The sequence below is a fragment of the Trichoplusia ni genome, chromosome 8, assembly GCF_003590095.1.
Source record: "Trichoplusia ni isolate ovarian cell line Hi5 chromosome 8, tn1, whole genome shotgun sequence".
Lineage (NCBI taxonomy): Eukaryota > Metazoa > Arthropoda > Insecta > Lepidoptera > Noctuidae > Trichoplusia > Trichoplusia ni.
This window is the reverse complement of record NC_039485.1, coordinates 8,299,335-8,319,836: the sequence shown is the minus strand read 5'-3', so window position 1 is coordinate 8,319,836 and position 20,502 is coordinate 8,299,335. Positions and strand designations below refer to the sequence as shown.

The 20,502-nt window shown below is 33.5% G+C and overlaps 1 protein-coding gene and 1 long non-coding RNA gene across 3 annotated transcripts in view; one reads left to right on the top strand and one right to left on the bottom strand.

Moving 5' to 3' along the window:
- Positions 1 to 20,502, top strand: part of LOC113496947 (homeotic protein ultrabithorax) — a 98,184-nt gene that overhangs the window by 7,392 nt on the left and 70,290 nt on the right. The gene's annotated exons all lie outside the window — the stretch shown is intronic.
- The window catches only part of LOC113496950, a 63,034-nt gene that overhangs the window by 5,174 nt on the left and 37,358 nt on the right, over positions 1 to 20,502 (bottom strand). The gene's annotated exons all lie outside the window — the stretch shown is intronic.

Sequence of the window (20,502 nt, the reverse complement as noted above, 5' to 3'; positions counted from 1 at the left end):
AGTAGGAAGTCATAAAACAAGAAAGAAGTGAAACAATTCAAGATGGCCTTTTGTTTTAAAATGTGTAGGCCTGTTACGAATTACGAAGAGAACTTTTTAAAATTTCAAATTGTCATATGCCAACATGAGTTTTGATCGTACGTGTGTAATTTATTTTCTTTGCTCGTAGTATGTAAAAATGTATTATTACACGTTGATCGGGCGGTCGATCGCTTGCTGGGAACGTTACATTACACTCGCACACCACACACAGTCACAAGCGTGGCTCCGCTACGCGATTCTAGAACTTAGTATGCAAGGCGGGAGCCACACACTATTGCAATATTTAGTATGAAAATTAAATAATGTATTCTACGCGAACACGAGTTATTTAATCACTATATTAATTCTCTTATTTAATATTATCGTCCCTAGTAAACTGAATAAAACCTGAAAGAAATTATTTATTATTTTGTACATGATAAAAATTTGTACTTCATAGATCTTTATAATGATTGTTATGCCGTATAAATCCGATACAAGTGTAATGTGTAAATAATTCAGAAGCTATTCCGAAGAGTCGCGTATAATTTTAATCCTTTTCCGATAAATTGAAGTGAGAATTACGACGGCGATAATTCGAAACAAAAACTCCGACATAACTTTAACACATTCGTGACTACCGTTTACGATTTAATCTTAAGATAGGCTTTCTGCACTATTAGCAGCGTTAATCATTTCTCTTAAGCTTGAACAACGTGCTTACTTGTGATTGGTTTAAAAACTGCAATTAATTACATTATCTGTTAAGCTATTTGCGTCGTTTAGCAGTAAAAAAAAGCTGTTCTATCTTTAGTGGTTGATTATTCATGAGTATTATCGCTTCGCCTCGCATGGATGGTGGTCCTAAAAGAGTTGATGTCTGGCCGGCAATTAATTGTTGCACGATATACAACACTGAGGTGCCCTACCATTTGGTATTTGAATATTAAGACACATGACTACAGAAATATATCGATTTCGTTGTAAATCGATATCATATGAGTAATGCAATCGATGTAGACTACGCGTGACTCATGGGCCGCTCTGAGTTAATATTAACATGGGCGACATATGTCGTATCGTCGAGTTATTTTCAGATAAAAACACACCGTATTAAAATTCAATTTGATTGGAACCACGTATTATTAATATTAAGGCTTATACAAGCACACCACGTCCGGCTAAGCGAGACTGCATCGTTTAATTTTTGCAACGCTAACCCGTTCTTAGTAAACTATTAAACCATATTTAATTTCACATAAACAGTGCACGGTAACATATACTCGGTATAAATAACTGCGCTGCATTCGCCTTTCATTCGACACTAAAAATCTCAATAAACGTACAAATTTAATTTTTATTACTATAAGGTAAAAGTACATTTTTCTTGAGCAAGGGCTCTCGTACACTTTGCATGTTGAACTTTTCGTGAACCTTAAATGGATGGGACAAAGTTTATTTTAGCTTGACGCGAAGCTCTGGATATATTTTAAACTTATTTCCCTGACATAGAGGGCTTCGTGCCGAAACTAGCGTTTTACAGAACAATGTGTCTTCTTTTAAACTAAGTCGGTTAATCGTGCTTCCATTATGATTCTCACATAAAATAGCTATTTCGTGTTATCTTATTATTGTTGGCGATCGTGAGCTAAATAAGTACCCGTTTGACTGATGGTAATTGAAATATAAAGGGTTATTAAAACCACACATTGTTATGGTTTTATATTAGAGAGAATGAATGGTTTACTGAACAGTAGCAGGTGGTCTAATTGAGTGTAATAACAATCTGTATCAATTGGTTAGAAAACACGTTATTTGTGATAGCTTAGTGTCAGAACATCAAAATATAAATGTAAGTTTAAGTGGGACGTGAATAGGTGCGCTCACCTCACATTGATTGCACTCTCGCTACTTTTTAATTATCGTTGGTCAATCACAAGTAATATTACTGGCCGTAACAAATCTCGGCGATTCGTCGCGCCACTCACGAATTTGTTTCGGCTCTCATTCTAACGACCAATAAACTTTATCACACCATTTCAGTAGGAATCTCAATAATTATTCAACTATAAAACTTTATAGAAGTGACTGTTGTTGGTGTTTTATCACCTAACATCGGTGAAAGTCGGTAACCTTTTGATATTTTAACACTGAACCAAATGTTTTACGACAATTTAATTGTACACGATATTAAAGATGTTAACATTTAAAAAAGAATAGCATTGAAGTCGTTATTTTTATAAAATTGAAATATTCACGGCGGGAATCGAACGGAAAGCTTGCGCCGGCGCCGCTGCCCATGATGTATGGCCCCACCACATACTTAACTAATAAACCCTTCCAATTTAAGGACACACGCGGTGAAATATATCCGTCTCGGTCTGTTAGAACGTTTTTAATTTGTTACTTGAAATTGCTTGCAAACTATATTCATATTTTAAAGCTACCAATCTAATTATCACGTGACAGTACTTTCTTTTGCATAAAAGCAAAGAGGCTGGAAAAATAAAGTCATGAACAAAAAAAATATATTCATCGCTATATTTTAAAATTTACTAATTATACAAAGGTTTATTAAGCGTCTACTTACACGCATTCACACACTTTCAAATGTCATTGTTTGAAATATGTTATCTTCAGTCACATATAAAATTAACAACTATTTCATAAGACATAATTTGAAGAAAGAGATAACAATGTTTTTGACGTTGCTTCCTCATACCAAAATGGCCAAGGTCTGATAACCGATCAGAAGTTTAACTTCGGTTAAACGTTACATGCGGGTGAAAAAAAAAACGACATTTCTATTATAGAAGGCCGCTTTTTTACCGTGGTCACCGTCCAGAAACACAATCGTAAATTATAATTTATAACTCCGAAGGACTAGGAAATTAAGATATCCACCTTTTCGTATCAACGGCGGTATCCTTTTGATTATAGTTTAAGCTGTTTTAGTGCGACTTTGTTTTTCGAGTGCGTCAGACGTTACGAGAACTGGTAGTTACGTTTCAGTGGTTGTGAGACATTGTAGCGAGTGATATGCAATCGGAATTGATAAAGCGCCGTGACCTACCACAGCTCAATTTGTCGTCGAGTTACATCAACGTGTGCGGAGCATGCGATGCGATGCGATGCGAGGCGAGTGATGCGACGCATGTACTGCCGATATGCGCATCGCCATGCTATTGGCAGATGTCATCGTCCAGTGCTCACGTTACAGTGCCCCTTGAACCAGCCCAGACCACTTCCGACGCAGATAATGTGGGCCAGTGATTGTTCTCAGTTTGCTACACAGTGTAATTGCAAAATATGCTCTATCGCACAATCTGCTTTTACTTTTTCACACGCATCAGACGCGAGATGTATTTCACTGTCAACGCACGAATGTTGGAATCATCGGCGCTCGCGCAGAATTTAGATGAGAATTTCCTTCTGCACTCGAGATACATAAACATTATACGACTCGCCGTCATGTTTACAACGGAAAATGAAATCGCGGACTGTTTGCTAAACGGACATTTTTAATGCGTTTTAAATTACGAATATAATCTGCGACCTTATTGTTTATTTTATAAGAAGACGTGACAGGGAGAATAATTTACTGTCGATTGTTTGAGCATTGTAGTGTTTATGGTGCCTAAAATGTGTCAGTAAGTAATTTTAAGAGGTCAAACACCGTTGTTATGAATGCGAGCGCACGGAGCCGCCGCGAAAATATGTAGACTCTCAAACAAGTAAAACCAAACACGATCTTAGCGCTTTGAATAAGTGGCTCAAACGAAACCCTGCACTTGCATAAATGCTAAACTCGGGGAACTCCATGCACTATGCTCTTATAATAATAGGAGAAATTAATTTTCAATTAAGTCGGTAGGTAATTGTTTCATGAATAATTATAATTTGATGGAAGCAATTTTCATCCTTATGATGTGTCGTACAGTAAGGCAAAGCAGTATTTTTCTGCAGTTAATTATTTAAACATCTTTCCTGCGTTTTCGATAAACGTGGCACTGGAAAACATTAATTAAAACAGCACTTCATAAAACGTGGCATAAATTCAATTAAACGTGTATTTTTCATGTTAATAAATATAAAATTATATGTCAAGCTGTTTGTCCAGTACTTCAAGGCGTGACTGATGTCCATAAATGAAGGTAATTTTTTTGTTACCATGCCTTGTAGAGTCAACTATTTCTTAGGTGTTACGGTACACACGGGACCTAAATACTTTTTTAATTAAAGAAAAATGTTGCTTAGAAAATGGTTTCGTTTAACTAAAATCCAAATAATCGACGAATTGCAATCTGTTCAGCGTAATAATTACAAAGATTGAACTATAAAAACATAAAACGGTCCCACCGCCAACGGTGTTATTTTTTCAAATTTCTAAAACCAAACGTACCAAGTTTCAGTCATCAATAAAAAAAATGCAACTATAAATTGTAATAAAACTCGTTTCACGTTTTAAAATATAAATCGAACACTTTTCAAATTTCAAGCCAAAGCACAGATAATAAAAAAACGTCATTCAAAAAAATCGAGCACTATTTGAATGACAGTTTTATGCCAGTATATAGAGCAAAGAATAATAGAGTTCCGAAAAATCCACCGTTTTCCCCTAAAGCCGAAATCTCGCCGCCACAATTCTCGCATCTTTTAGTGTCGGTATCCAGGGCGTCGGGGCTTTGACCTCCGCCCTTCCTGGCCCGGTGACCCTGCTGAAACTGAAACTAACTGAACAGACGACTAAGTAATTTTCACTCCAACTTTACTTCTATGCTCGGACAATTAGACGATTAGTTCGTAAAGGATTTTGTTTTCGAAATTGAAAGTTTGGTTTCGAGTCTAAAAACTTGGACTTTGGCTGTACTATGTAAGTTTTTTTTTACTTTGAGAATTTTCATATTAAATGTTTCAACTTTTCAAGCCATAGATTAAACTTCAATAATTTTAATGTACCAGCATATTCAAGTTAAAATAAAAAAAATATAAAAGACAAAATAAGTAAGGAAATAACAAAATGTGAATAAATAAAATACATATATGTATTTTGAAACAGTTTTAACTATGGAACAATCGTAGGTGAGTTTGCTTAACCAAAAACCCATGGTTTTCAAGTAAACAGATAAAATCACATAAAAAATAAAAATCAATAAGTTTTGCATACAGATAATAATCTTCACAGTTTATTTCATTTATGATCTCATTATGCTAATCATTAATTAGGCGTTAATTTGTAAATATTTTCGCGATATAAAATACCCGTTTTTAAATATTCTGAATTATGCTACCTTTAAGACTGTACTAAATCTCTTCAAGCAATACTGTCGCTATTGTGGAAGCAAGAAGGAGCAGTATAAAATGTAGCGCCCTCTCACACGAATCCAACTTCAAATGCTTAAGTAATCATAGAAATGACAATGTATGTGAATTTAGGTGTGCTAGTAATAATCCTTGGACTTTGTATTACAATTATCGCAATATCACATCTGTGAATGTCGCATAATTAAAAACTACAAAGTAACTTAAATTATGACTATTACATATGGAAATATTAACAGTTGAAAACTCTACCTAGCAATTCAACAATGTTATAGAGCTGTGAAAGAGCGCTTTTGAATAATAAAACAATTGATATTCGCAAATTGTAAAATTTGTTTCTAAAAGAAAATCGATTCATAGATGGCAGAAGTCTCAAAGAAAATAAAAAAAAGTGCATTTTTTAACCTCCAAATGTTGAAACGGTATTCTCTATAAAAATAAATATGAACCACATTTTAAACCTTTCCCAAAACAAACATTCAAGTACAATTAAGTAAATTGATTCTCTCATTTAAATAAATTAACAATATATTCCTCATTCGCAAGTCATTAAGGGGAGTACTGTTTCAGTTTTAGATAAATTCCTTTTACTAATAAAGCACGAAATTTATTATACTTTTCAAGAAATCGGCGTTTATTGATATTATAATATATATAAATTAGTTGTGAAGTGTCGTTTTATTATAATGTAAGTAGTTATAGTTGGAAAATGTTTGATTAAATAAATAAATAAATTTATTTACTGTAACAAATTTAAATAATCTTGTAAACTACTAAAAACCATTTAAAATATTGCAGTACTGCAGTCAAGTTAAACATACACATAAAAACGAAAACAAATGCAATAAATTAAACATTATGCAAATTTCCTCGTTCGCAGAAGCTCAAAAATTCTAAAAAACATGCAGTAAAATTGTTACCGTTTTTTAAAAATCTTCCTTTCAATTTGATACGTTAAGGTTGGGGCACACCGATCGGTTCGGTAGCTCTTGAATTAAGATAATGTTCACACCTGCCCGACTCTGTATAAAACGTCACTTTGTGAACTGTACGCAGTAACGAAGAGCATTTTATTGGCTTTAAGGGCAACCGACGCGGTATCGCGACTTACATTTACCTTTCCTTTAACATTTCGACAAATTGTAACAACATTTTAATCGTGAATATTCAATTAATCGATTAAGGCACGTTTATATCGGCAAAAAATTAAAAAAAGACTATTTTTTAATTTGCCTAAATTTTTAAATAAAGCTATATATCTATCTAGCTAGCGTAGTCATAAAGTTAATTTCAACTCGTACCTAAAAATAATTTTTGAAGTATCATAAAATAATTATGTCGTGCAATAAATTTCTTGCCGCAAATTATTTACACGCGAAACGGCGCCGCCATGTTTGTTCACTACCAAGAAGTATTATTCCGTTTTCGGCAATTTAACGACTAACTACAATTTTAATACGAAAGTTTAGGTTGTTTAATGTTTTCTTTAGGAGTTGAGTGGTAGAAAATGAGGAAATGTGGAAATGTAGAAATATAGGTGAGAATGTAAACTTCGGTGTTCGTTAAGCGTGCGGTGCGTGTGTCGCCCGCCCCGGTCCCTTTTTATTGCGGTTCTGTTTACAGCGTATTTTATAGCATCAGCTGTTTGATTACGTCACTACAGCTGGTTGGATTAGGGTTAGTAATTTTGTACAGTTCGCTAGGTGAGAAAATTTTGGGGTGGAAAATTTTATCGTTAAGATGTAAACAGAATGTTGCTGGCAATTAAACGTAGGAAATTAACTTAAGTTATTGGGACATTTAGATAAGTAATTATGTCTCAAACATCTGCTCTACCAAAAATACATTTTACCTGAAATTTGCCCAATAAAGTTGTAAAACGACTAAAAAGGATCGTTGTCAGGTACAGAACTATTGTTTAGTTTACCGTTGAATTTACTGTTTTATGATTCAAAAAACGTTGCATAATTTTTATGGTTACAGGTGATTGTTGTTGATGAATGGGACCCTTTAAAACCAATATTAACTTAAGGTTAGCTGTAAAACGTTTTATTGAACAACGTTGTAAATGACAAAGAGAATGTATTTGCTTGGTGTGACATAGTCCTAACTTTTGTAGGGTGAGAAAAACTGGCCGAAATTCTTTAAAAAAATTGTATTTTTTTAAAGAATTTCACAACACCTGTTTCTTAAAATAATGTACTGTAACAAGGTTTTAATATCTTTTAATAAATGATCCAATAACTAAAGAAAAATTAGTCTTTATAAAAAAGCTCCTGACTCCTCTAAAATATCATCTTCAAAGATAAATTTCTTAGTATCGAATTTGTTCATCGTTTTGCCAACTTGTCCAATGGTACGTCTATTAGGCGTCTCATAAAACATCACACTTGTAAACCACTGTATACAGGGTGTGTAAATCTCGCTCTATCCTCTTTATATTTGTTGCGTTTCCGACCCGCTTCCTACACTGACCCTCGTTATTTGGTGTAGTAATACAGTTATAAAATTGCAAAAAAAATATGGTCTACAAAAAATATTTTTAAGACAGTATATTAAATTCGAATTTTTGATAAATAGACCCTATTTCGAAGCACAGCTGTCTGTAATACATTTCCAAAATAAATATAAACGAATTCGTCTGCAAAAAAAAGAAACTAGTTAATTTAATTATTTAATTACAAGGAACGAAGTCTGTTAGCGAAAAACAAGAAAAAATAATGAAGCGCTCAAATTTTTAGACCATAAATCAGTATAATTACAGTGAGTCTAAATGATTGTGTGTACAGTAATAAAGAAACAAACTGTTAGAAGCGGTGGCGACAATGTAACGACTCTCACGTCCAAACCGGAAAACATTAACTCTCCAAGTCCTACTATTAGTTAATTTTTATATCTTAACATCACATAAAAGTTAAAATAATAGAACATCCACTGAAATGATAAATATTGTTAGACATCCTGTGGTAGGATGCGTTTTTAGATAACAGTGATAATTAACGCTAATTAGTCGGAAAAACCTCGGGATACAGTTACCGAGTTACCTACTGCCTCTATGCAGCACATAGTTATAGGATTTCATTACTTAATTAGCGTGTGTTACATTATGCGACACCGACTTCTGTACCAATGGATTGTCCATAGCATGTGCTAAAAGGATTAAAAAAAACATCAAAAGTATTATTGTTTTTTTAAGGGTCGATTTTTATGATAGTCATGCCAGAAACAAGAAAATTCGTTCGTGGTGGTGTATTGTTTTAAAAAGTTTTAAGTCGAGTCAGGCAAATTATATTTCAGTACAATACCTGCTACTTAACCAGATTTACCGCCGCACTTCTTTCTTAATTAATCACAAGAAACCATTTCCAAGTTAAATATAAGCCATCAAAGCAATTTCTCGGCCTTGATCTTCAAAACCCCTGCTAATCTTAACGTACAAGTAATTTTAACCGAACAACCTGTATTTAACCCGCATGCAAATTATAATAAATTACCCGTACATTACTTTGTACGTCACATGATCGTGGGTTGGTGCGTGCGCGCAGGATTATTGAATCTGTGACAGTCTCGCCACGTCATAAATCGGTTGCGTCTCCCATTGTTCCTGCCGATGTCAAAGATCAGTAATTTGCTATTGTGCAGGCAGCGGGTTTTACTTCATAGTTTATAGTTTTATACGACAAATACCTCCTTTAATTGAATAACTCTTTTTAAAGAGAAGATTACAAATCGATACCTGATTAAGTTTTCGATTAATCGATTGTTATCTCGATTGATAGTTCACAACTTGTTAAGATACATTTTTACATCAACAATTAAAAAGAATATCGTTCAGGTAGCGTCTACTAAATATAGATACAAGTTTTCCACAGCCCATAAGATATTAAAACGTGAGGTACACACATGCTTTAATACATTTTTGATATTACATTTCAAACCGCAAGCAATGTCGGTTCGCAAAAACATGATTTATGTGTCTGACTTGGTAGTTGTTTTTTGAAGGTTAAAAAATCTATACCTTTCTGTTCTACGGCTGTGAGCTATTAAATTCCTGGTTAAGGACGTAATAAGTTTTTACTATTGTTGTTTGTAGGGTCACGCACGGACTTCGTGGCTCTTTGTACCGATGTAGAACGTTCGTAGTATTTGGATAGTGATGGTACTTCTGACGATACTGTACGTTGCCATAGCAACAGCGGCGGGGTACACTTGTTTTTACGTAGCTCTATTGTTAAGTTGTACTAAAATCAGGAGCTACGAACTATTTTTATTACTCAAGTATATTAAAATTAGCTCGCACGGAAATGTTATTAAAAATTCAAGTTTTATTGCTTTATAATCAGCTTCTGGAAACTATCATGTAATTGCATATCGCAATTACGTATGCAAATTATGTTTTAATTTTAAACGGAATTAAGTATGTACCTGCCTAGTTAGTTTTTGTTTCTTTTTTTAATATTAACAGTCGGGTATAGCCGAGTTAGTCTGTGAGAAAGTTCGAAGCCCGTCCCCGTTAGGTCCCGAGGGCCTGAATACCGTAGTTTGCGCAACAGCTGATTATCCGTCATTACATTGTTACACGAAAATCCAATCATTCCCTTTACAAAAATCTCACACGGAACAAAAAACAGCTGAACAACCAGCTCACAGCTCCACGTGTAGCATATGTATACATTTTTCCATTTAATCAGTCCAAGTTTCCGCTCTATTACCCAGTAATTAAGCAGATATTGTCACTGATATATGTATGATCATAATTATGGGCATACGTAATGTTCGCTTGAATTATTTACGAAGTCACTCGGATAAACATTCCAGCTCTAAAGAGGCGACAGTTTTTTGTTTTAATCTCAGCAAATACCGATAAAATACTTTGAAAATATCTAACGTCTTTATCCGAGTACTTGTGTAATACACGAGTATATATATAAAGCTACTATTACGAATGATATCACTCACATACCAAAATATTAGAACGAGTCATCTCCAAAGCGGCATTGCCGGCTGTATTATCGACCGACCAAATTGTGTACAAGTTCAAGGATCTAATAAAAATTACCCACGTGAGCTGACAACGGGAAGTGACGAATTATAGCGCGATAACATTTTATCTCAAGTCTTCATACATATTGTGTTTATAAACATACGAAAAAAGAACGCAGATTTATTAGAACAATGGATAGTACCTATAGTTGGTTTGAGGAAGAAAGTTGTTCCAGTTTTTCTTCGTATGACGACAGTTTAATTAAGATTCAATTAATGAGGTTGAATTAAGATTCTGTAAAAAGTTTTATTTTGTAACAATGCAATGGTACACAATCGTACACACTCTTTGCTGCATGTTACAAAGTTGCAATAAAGGTTAAAAATAGTAATTTGTATCTTGTGCCAAACTAGTGGTGTAATATTTTGAATTATTGTTCCGAGATTTCGATCTTAATTTCTTAATGCGTGGAACTCAAATTATAATTAAACAAAATAACAGGTCTTAATTAACTAGCTATGGGCATTGTAATGAGATCTTGAAAAATATTTCCGTTAAATAAACCAGTGTCTTCCAAAACTGTGAATAAAACATTCAATTGTTATTCTTGTTCCGTATATTAATTGTTACTGATTCTTATCCAGTGTAAAGGCTCCGGTACCGAATTTTTTAGGGCTGCCCATTACGAATTTTGTTGAAAACCTGAATTGATTAATGGCCTGTACTAACTCTTCTTACTGAAACATTTTTTAAATAAAATTAAGTTATAATTTAAAATAGTAAAACTATTATGATAAAATACTCAGTTTTTTCACACAATTTGTTTTAAAACAATGATTTTATATGCCTATTGAATTAGGGACGAGAACGTTAGCAACATTCCGAGATTTCGAGGTCTGTCAGTTTGTGCGGCGGCCCTGCCCGGCACCCGGCCATGAGTAATGGCTAGCCAGCTACATTCTGTTTACAACTCTCCTCCTGCTCATAGCGTCCGGGTGCATTCGGGCACTATGTTAAAACAATTGTTTATTGTCACTCCAGCGTCGACTGCCGAATGATTGATACTGACAATTTAAGCTTTATACCGCATTTGCAATTTAAATTTAAACTTCTCATTATCATTTCTAAATCGTACATTTAGATTTCGATTTGGAATTTTGTCGTCGATTATACCACCTACCAAGTGCAGACTGACAACCTTAATAAAACACGTTTTTTTTTGTGTAACTGTACCTACCTGTACATAGATGAATTATGTATGGACAGTTTAATTGCTCGTCAAAGCTTCAAAGGTGTCTGTAAAAGTAATTGTTATGTAAATTTACAGACTAACATGATCGTATTAATTGAATGTAAACCTTAACCCTATGTCAGTAATTGCGGTTATTGTTTGTAATTATTGTTACGCGATCGTTGCGAAAAACTCGATTGTTTGAGTTTGCGTTTTCCTGTTGAGAGTTTGAGGACAGTGGTTATGCTCAATATTAAATGTGTCTAGACGGCGAAAGGTAGTAAAGGTAAGCAGTCGCGTCAGTTGTACAGTTTCCCACAGACGAAAATGGTTGCTTATTGTTCGATGTAAAAATACAAACATTGTTTATTTGATACATGTTTTATAAAGGATGCCTGTTTCTTGAATTGTGTGATATACTGCCTCGTTCTTTCACACCTTCATAAACAGTTTAGTGTTTTATTGAAATTTATGTTGAATGTGTTTCTTCCGCCTTTTTAATATGTATAAACATTGTGTGTAGATGTAAGTCACCTTATAAATTTTACTAGTAGTTATGAATAAGACTAGTTGTGCCCTCTGGTTTTGTTGCTTGGTTTATCTTCAGGGGCATTATTTTTCATTGATCAGAGTTTTTTTTTCAAACATGGAAATTAAATATACTTTATTTAATCAAACAAGTAAATGTTGGCAGTATAAAATGTAGAGTCGAAATAATAAACAGCATATTTTGAACACTAATTGAAATTTATATTAAAATTCACTTGTACCGGCTATAAAAGACAAAAAAAGGTTGTAAACCTACCTTGTAACGAATTTCAAGATGTAATTATAACATTTAAACATGTTTGTAACATCTAAGGCAATGTTATATTGTACCAACAATAAAATGTTTATTGCTCTTGTTTTTTATTAAGATCATAAAATCACCCTTTTATTTTTATTATAGTATAATCTGTATGATATTATGACGTATAGCTCTGCAGTGTAGATTTATATGAGATATTTGAAATTAAATGTTTTTGTAATTATGAATTAAATGGCCACACGTAATCAACTGATCGTATGTCTTAATTGAATAAATAACTTGTAGTAAGAAGTGTAAAATAAAATTGGCATTTATTGCAGAGAGGAATCTGGCATGTACTAAAAATCAATTCAATCGATTATAATTTAATTACAACTAATTAGTTCAACATTGATTTGTGTTTTTAGTTTAGGCTGGAGCAATCATAAATAATGAATTCAGACTTTTTCTGTTAAGCAATATCTGATAAAGGCAAAAAATATTACGTGCTTCGTATCTTAATTAGTTGAATCCAAATAATTGGAGTTTTTCTGTTATCTAGGTATTGAATTAATTTACCTGTTTCTTTATAAGTTGGCAAATAATACCTCTTCACGCGATCTTGCACTCTTGCATTTACCAAATTGTTGTAATTACAAAGTCATTTCAGGTCCTTAAAACTTCGTCTACAAAGGCTTAATTAAGGTCAAAATTATTCATAGCAAAAAAATGCACATTCATTACATCGTTATTAGGTTTTTGCTTTAAATTCCTCACCAACTAGTTGAATAACACCTCTATACATTATCACTAGCAACTAATAGCCAAATTCGAAACTCGATCGTAAAATTACATCGTAAATTAAAAAAAAACAGTCGCTTTTTAGTGGTCATTACCCAAAGGACAGTCAAGTCAAACAAGCTAAGGATCATGAAAGACGATGAATATTTTACCGAACTTTACAAAGGGATACCGGGGGTCGATGTTTATGTCTCTATACACTAAAAAGGGGCTGCGTGCGTAATAGCAGTACAGTCTAATGTGTCATGTCAACGAAATACTGGCTGGAATCAAAAACTAAGTACCAACAATTAAAAAAAAGAATAATAGAACGTCAAATTTTATTAAAGTCTTTTGTTTCGTCCATGAAGGTTCATTGTAGTTATCTTTTTAGTGTCCAAATGCAATATGCAAACTAATGCTTCAACCGCCTATTGCGACTAAGCTTTGATCTCGCAAAACCTATTTCTGTCCAGCAAATGGACTTCCATTATTATTTTGATCGTAATGTATCAAATAGATAGAGTTATCACTCACGTGGCGTGTATTAGGACTATATCGTAGCGAGGTGCCCAAAACGGCGAATATAACGTCGGCTAAAGGGTTATTATTGTGAATTATTATTCTTATCTTCGAGTATTGAGGTTTATTTAGAAAATGTAGAGAGAAAACCGCAAAGAAATACTTTAAAAACTTAACCTTTGTTTTTAAGAAAAAATGACACTTATAAACCAAAGTATAATTTAGCCTTTTTAGACTTGAGTTTGGTTGTAGTATGCGTGTTTAAAACGCCTACAGACAGTCACTTATTTCCATTCACCAACAAACGCGAGAATCTAACAACCGATCGATCAGTAATTGCTATGGCATTTCCCTTACTTGATTTACAACCGCCATGTAATTGTAGTGTACATATAGCCACTACCTTTAGCGGGACATTTTTCTACCTTGCCCATAGGTAGGTAGGTACAGTTTAAAATTCATGACGAGTAGAAACTAGGCGGAGATATACATAATTGATGGGATGTAGACGTAGAAAGATTAACGAGACTTATCTTAAGATAATTATGTCCAGCGATGAAGTATTAGAATTAATGTTGTTGGGTGAAAGGAAGATATAAGAATGCTGTTATCAATGTATATGTGAATACTGAAGATAAATTTTCTTAAAGATTTTTTTTGCATTTGTTAAAATCTAAAATTCTCAAGTCATTCACTAAATCTTGTTTCAAATGAAGTAATTAACTATTAAAGTGGTAAACCGATAATGACCATTCAAATTGACTGTAATAATAATTTAGAACGTGTATTAAAACTTAGCGGAAGACCTTGGCCATTGTAAGTACCCACCGTTCCTAAGTCCGACCTTGTCATCGCAATAAATTTAACATAGCGACACGCAAATATCCACTAACTGAACATGATTTATACCGCCGATGTAGATCGAACAATTTGCTTCCAATACGATCGGTTCTTCGTTCGTCAACTTGCATACGTGTCTACGGTAAATGATTTGACTGCTACGGTAACGTAAATTGCTCACGTCGATTTTGGTAATCGAGTTCTGTCGATCACATTTGGGATTGATATTTCCAAATTGAATATTGCTTTCATGACACCCTTAGATACTATCGGACTGATTCAATCGGTCTGCCAATACACATGCAAGTTGACATGATTGTATTAGATACATTGCTTCCTCGCAAGTAAAAATAAGTAAAAGATTTCCTCGAACAATATTTCTCATGTTGTTTGAACTGTAAAGCTCAGCGGGCGATCATGCGCAGGCGCCGCATTACAGCGTTGCCATTGGCCTCCGAGCGACAGGGCTGCCAATCTACAAATAACGTATGCCCAACACAGCCCGCTATTATAATTTAATTGAGGACTTACAATAATTACTGAGTCATGCCCCAGCGGATGTAACACAGCGATTATGCTCATCCATTCTTAAGGCGGCGCAGAATAAGTGCACGTAACCTAATTTTATTTAAATTACTCCCAAGAGGGGAAACGCGAATCACCTGTTCATTCAAAGGAAAATCCACTATTATTGCATGCCCCGCTCACATACTTGCTTTGTTTATTATCTTTATCGAAATGTGATGGATATTTTAAGCATCACTTAGAATATAGGTGACTGCACTAAAAATAGAGCATTCATCAATACAACGAGCGCAAGGCGAGTAGTTTATTCGCATTAAATCATACCAGCAATAAATCTCGCAAACCCGTTCTGCAGCTTATCAAAACAATACGCAGACACACTTCCAACTATGCATTGAAAAATGTCTTCTTTGCAATATTGTTCAAACTAGTTTTTAATTTATTCTATGATACACAAGGTCGCAATTTGATTGTCATTGGGACCGCGGCTCATATCCTTCGGCATCGCGAGGAGATCATTTCAAAATTAAGCCTCAAGTGTATGATAAATTTTCATAAATCAGAACATTATTTATTGAAGTATCGACTTTAAGGTGTTTGCGGAGTGGTTTAGTTTGGTGCTTAAGGATTTGACGTGTTAAGGCCTTTCTTAACCGGGGAATCTTCGGAATAATCGGATATCGGATTCTCATCTCCCCCGATATTTTGTTGTATGGATGGAAGAATTAAATTGGCGGTTGTTATTACTGGGGAGATGAATGCCTTGTAGAATATCTTGAGGTTGCGTCGCTTCTAAACGTGTTCAGTATAAAGAAAAACCAACAGTTAAGTGATGTAAAAGATTAGTAGGTGCAGTTAGGTTGAATTGTTTTCATTGCATGCAAGGTCCGAAGGCTATTATTCTCCACGTGGTCGGTTCGATATAGAGATAGTTCGCGTGGTGTTTTCACACAATTAATTTTCAATAAATAACAATGTAATATGAGTTACAAGCGAGCGGACGCCCTGTGAGGCAGGCATCGCGCGTCCCATCGGACCACCGCCACGATACTCAAGGCGTTTTTATGAAAATATTCAACTCCTTATTACGTTGTATCTTTAAAACAATACGGCTTATTATTTAAGCTTTCTTATTTTAATTAAATGTGATACAAGTTTTATACGATATCTTATATTTTTGGGCAATTGAATTTATAATTTTGAAGCTTTATTTTACGTAGTAAAGAGTCAATTTTTGATGTAATAAAAGGAAAATATTTCAAATTTAACCTATTTAATATTATCTCTACTTAAATATCCGGTGTACAAGCAATTATATGTGCCACAATATATGTTAAATTATAAGTTAACACCGCACCAATTACAGTACAAGGTAACTGTAATCAAAGTCCATATGAGGCGATAAAACCTATTATGCAAGCTTACACCCATTTCCCATTAATATGTAAGAAAATGTTCTAATACAGTAAATTATAGAGCGCGTTTTATTAAACTAACGTTTCATTAACACAGTTTAATATCATTTGCTTCGTGTTACTTTAGTTCAAGCTCAAAAGGAGGTTAAACGTTCTGTGCTTTGACTTTCAACATACTCTCGTAAATAGATACGTAGATAGAAACCTCTTTGCTTAAGTCATGTTTGACTGACAGGTAATAGATGTCTGCCTACCATGCTATGTTCGAACTGAAAGCGATGCAAGATAAACCCGATTTGTTCAGTCTCCAACGACGCGTGTCTATGTAGGACCGTGTTTGAGTTCGTATGGTAATAGTTGCTTGGATACCTATCTCGATTTTGACGTAGCTGGAGATTTGCGTTACCCGCTGTATAGATTTTTGTGAACTGTTTATGATGTAAAAATTAGTAATTATGGCAATGAACTATTGGCTGTATGAACCTACAAATAGAGTAGAGCCTTCATAGATGAGGATACCAAATGCGTCTAATGCTCGCTGGGCGGTCGAATTGCTACAATCGCTCTAGATTAATACTGTGTCTATATGCCTCTATATTAACAACTTATTTACGTGACAATTAGTAAAAGAAGGATATTTTTGTGGATATCCTTTACAGAAAAAAAATTGTCGTTTACTATTCCAATAAAAATTGTAGAGCGTAAGTGGCCAAAGGGCCTCATACAAAAACACATAATTTCGAAATATGAATTTGACCTTGCCTTTCCCACTATGGCTAGCCAACAATACTCAGTCCCTGTGCATCAAGGAATGCGGGCAAAAACAAAGCCACACTAATTAAGTTAACCTTAACTCCCATATTAGCTTCAGCTTGGTTATGCCTGCTTAACTCAGAAGAGGCGAACCGGGAAAATGTAACCACTCAATGAAAACGATGCATTTGTAAATCATATACGAACGAAACGGAATAAGTAGTTAGGGTACGTTTAATATCTGTTCCCGATTGTATCTCGATAATTGTGCAAAATTTCATTGTCTGTCCGTATGTCTGCTCGCGTGTAGATATAGCTGATATGCCTTTGTTATCCGACATTTTTAACATGAGCCTTTTAATTTTAGTTTTTATCTTGGATTAATGAACGCTATCCTGATGCAGTCTGTGTAAAAATGCACCTACAGTCAACATTCACGTGTAATTATGCAAAGTTATAACAAATTCAGCAAAACGTTTCGTTTTTGTTTTCCTCGTAGTGTCGGTTTTAAGTCTGTTGGTGTCGTTTTAACGGTTGGTTTTTTTTTAAAGTATATTAAATGAACGGAATTGAGCAAATTATGATGGGTTTTAGTTTGTCACCGACCAAGAATATAAATGTAAATTACACCTTACATTTCAGTAAAAGTTGAAATACGGTAAGAATAAACGACGCTCATTATAAACTCCCAAATTCAATTACCGACGAATATATTATCGGACACTTCATCTTATTTACCGGCTGTTCAATAAGGTTCAAACTGAATGCGATCAAACGCCAAACTGCATTTTAAAGATGGCGGAAAATTGAACTCATTAAGTTATTTATAACCTCTGCATATGGTTCGGTGAGCGATCGAACTGCCATAATTTACTTGTAATTTATTTTAAAGGTCACTCTCTTAAGATCGTGGATTCTAGTGTTTCTAAATGATAACTTAATATGCCGTTTGTTGCAATATCTACTTATTGCCTTGGTCTTCCAGCTTAATTTTGTTAAGGACTTTAAATAGGGCTACGATGCAGATTTACTTTGTTTTACGAGTAAGATGTGGTGTCCAACTTTTAGTAAGGATGAAAATTAAAATATTTTATTTATCACTATTTAAAGTGAAGTGATATACGACACAAAACGTGGTTCATATAGGTAATGAGCCACGTTTTGATAAATAATAATTGAAGATACTCACTGGATTCTTAAAGTAAATTCAAAATTGTACGTATTGCTATGCAGCTGCTGGCAGTTGAGTTTTTTGCGCAAAAAACTGAACACATACATGTATTTTATAGTAATAGAAGGTAGAGTAAATAAGTATATTTAGGTACGGCATTACATCACAAGTACGGTGACAAAGATTTGTCTATTACTTGTGGCCATGATTTGTAACAGTTAGGGCCGATTTTTCAATCATCAGTTAACTTTTATCTGAGGACTAAATATGGCCGTTTGACATATCTAATATATAAAATTCCCGTGTCACGATGTTAGTTACCGTACTCCTCCGAAACGGTTCGACCGATTTTTATGAAATTTTGTATACATATTAGGTAGGTATGAGAATAAAACAACATCTATTTTTCATACCCCTAAGTATTAAGGGTTGCTCACAGTAAAAACATATATTTTATTTTGTAAACGAAATTTTTTGTTTTTATTTTTTTACAATGTGACATTAAAAAATACATAGAACTAGAAAAAAAAAATCGGCAAAACAACGTTTGCTGGGTCAGCTAGTTTTCTATACAAAAGCTTTCAAAACGTGAAACAAATTCATCAAATAAAAGTTATCCGGCGATTGAAGAATCGGCCCTTAATGAAGTTTTTGGACATAAATAAACTTAATCATTATTAAATATAAGTAAAAGACTGTATTAACTAATACAAAATTTCGTAACTTGATTCTGAGTGCCTACGAACCTTTTATGAATGTGAAATTAATAATTTGTCGAACAAAGCCTGGGGGAGCGCCTTTAAAATATTAACATCTTGACGGTTCGTTAATTTTTCACTTGCTTCAAGATTTACGAAACTAGTTAAATATCAAACCGTTGTTTACCTACTTAAGAATCTTAATATTATTTAGTAACTACTTATAATACAAGTTTGTTTAGTTAAAAACTAGATGGCGTTGTACGAAATTTAGGGTTGTACTATCATTGTTTAAAAATAAATTATTACTCCTAAAAATAAAATATAGCAATATTTCGTTTAGTAACTATTATTTTTGTAACTAAAATGCATTATCACGACTAAATCTCTTTGTTTTTCTTTCTGATCATATTCGTTTTATTTTTCACATCTGAGTTATTTTTGTTTACGAACATAAATCGCAAACACAAACAAATGTCGGACCAAACACTGGAATAAATATTTTTCTCCTGCATGGATTGATACAAATAAGGTCACAACATGTTGAAACCCTTTTAACCTATATTTGGGGCATTTCTCATATGACAGTTGCATATTAGGCATAGTTCACATAACTGTATAAAATATTGATACAATAAGACGCATAAAGTTAGTGTAGATGCCTATAGCATAAACATACCTAAGAACCAGTTTTGGACAGTACGGTCAGCAAAAACAAAACATAAATAAAAAAAAATTACGGCCAGTTTTTAGAACTGTCAATAATTTTACTGAATGTAGATCAGAAGTAATCATTATAATAAATTGTCATGTTATTTTATTAAGGCCAATATTATTTTATCTTATTATTATTGAAGAAGCTAGTAAACGATTTGAATGTGTTTTAATATAGTAAATAATGATCTAGTGCATATTATTTTTTATTGTAAATCTAACGTTGACGTTTTATTGACATCGATCACATTATGTCTAAAGATATGAAAATTAATGTCAGTTTACATTATTATGTTCGCCTATAAAAGCTGTTATATTGATAAATAAATAATTTATGTGTATTTAATCTTGTTTTATTAGTTATCCATGAGTCACACTTACCTACATAATGAGCAATCATAAACAATGTACAGGTCTGTAATAAAGATAAGATCTATTACACTTATTCAGTTATTTATGGTTTAACGTTAAGGCTAGGATAACTAGAAACAATTTTGTCTTTAAGTCAAAATCATTTAGATATTAATATACCTATCTATACTATCAATATTCTAGAACAGTGATAATGCGATTCTCCCTAAAGCGAGGGAAAATTAATAGAAACAGTGAAATCTCAATATAAAATCCACATTTATTTTTCAATTCGAATAATTTAATAAATAAACTTATAAATAGATTTAAATTATAAATTAATTTAATATAAAAATATAAATTATTAGTTTAATAAGACAACGTTGCC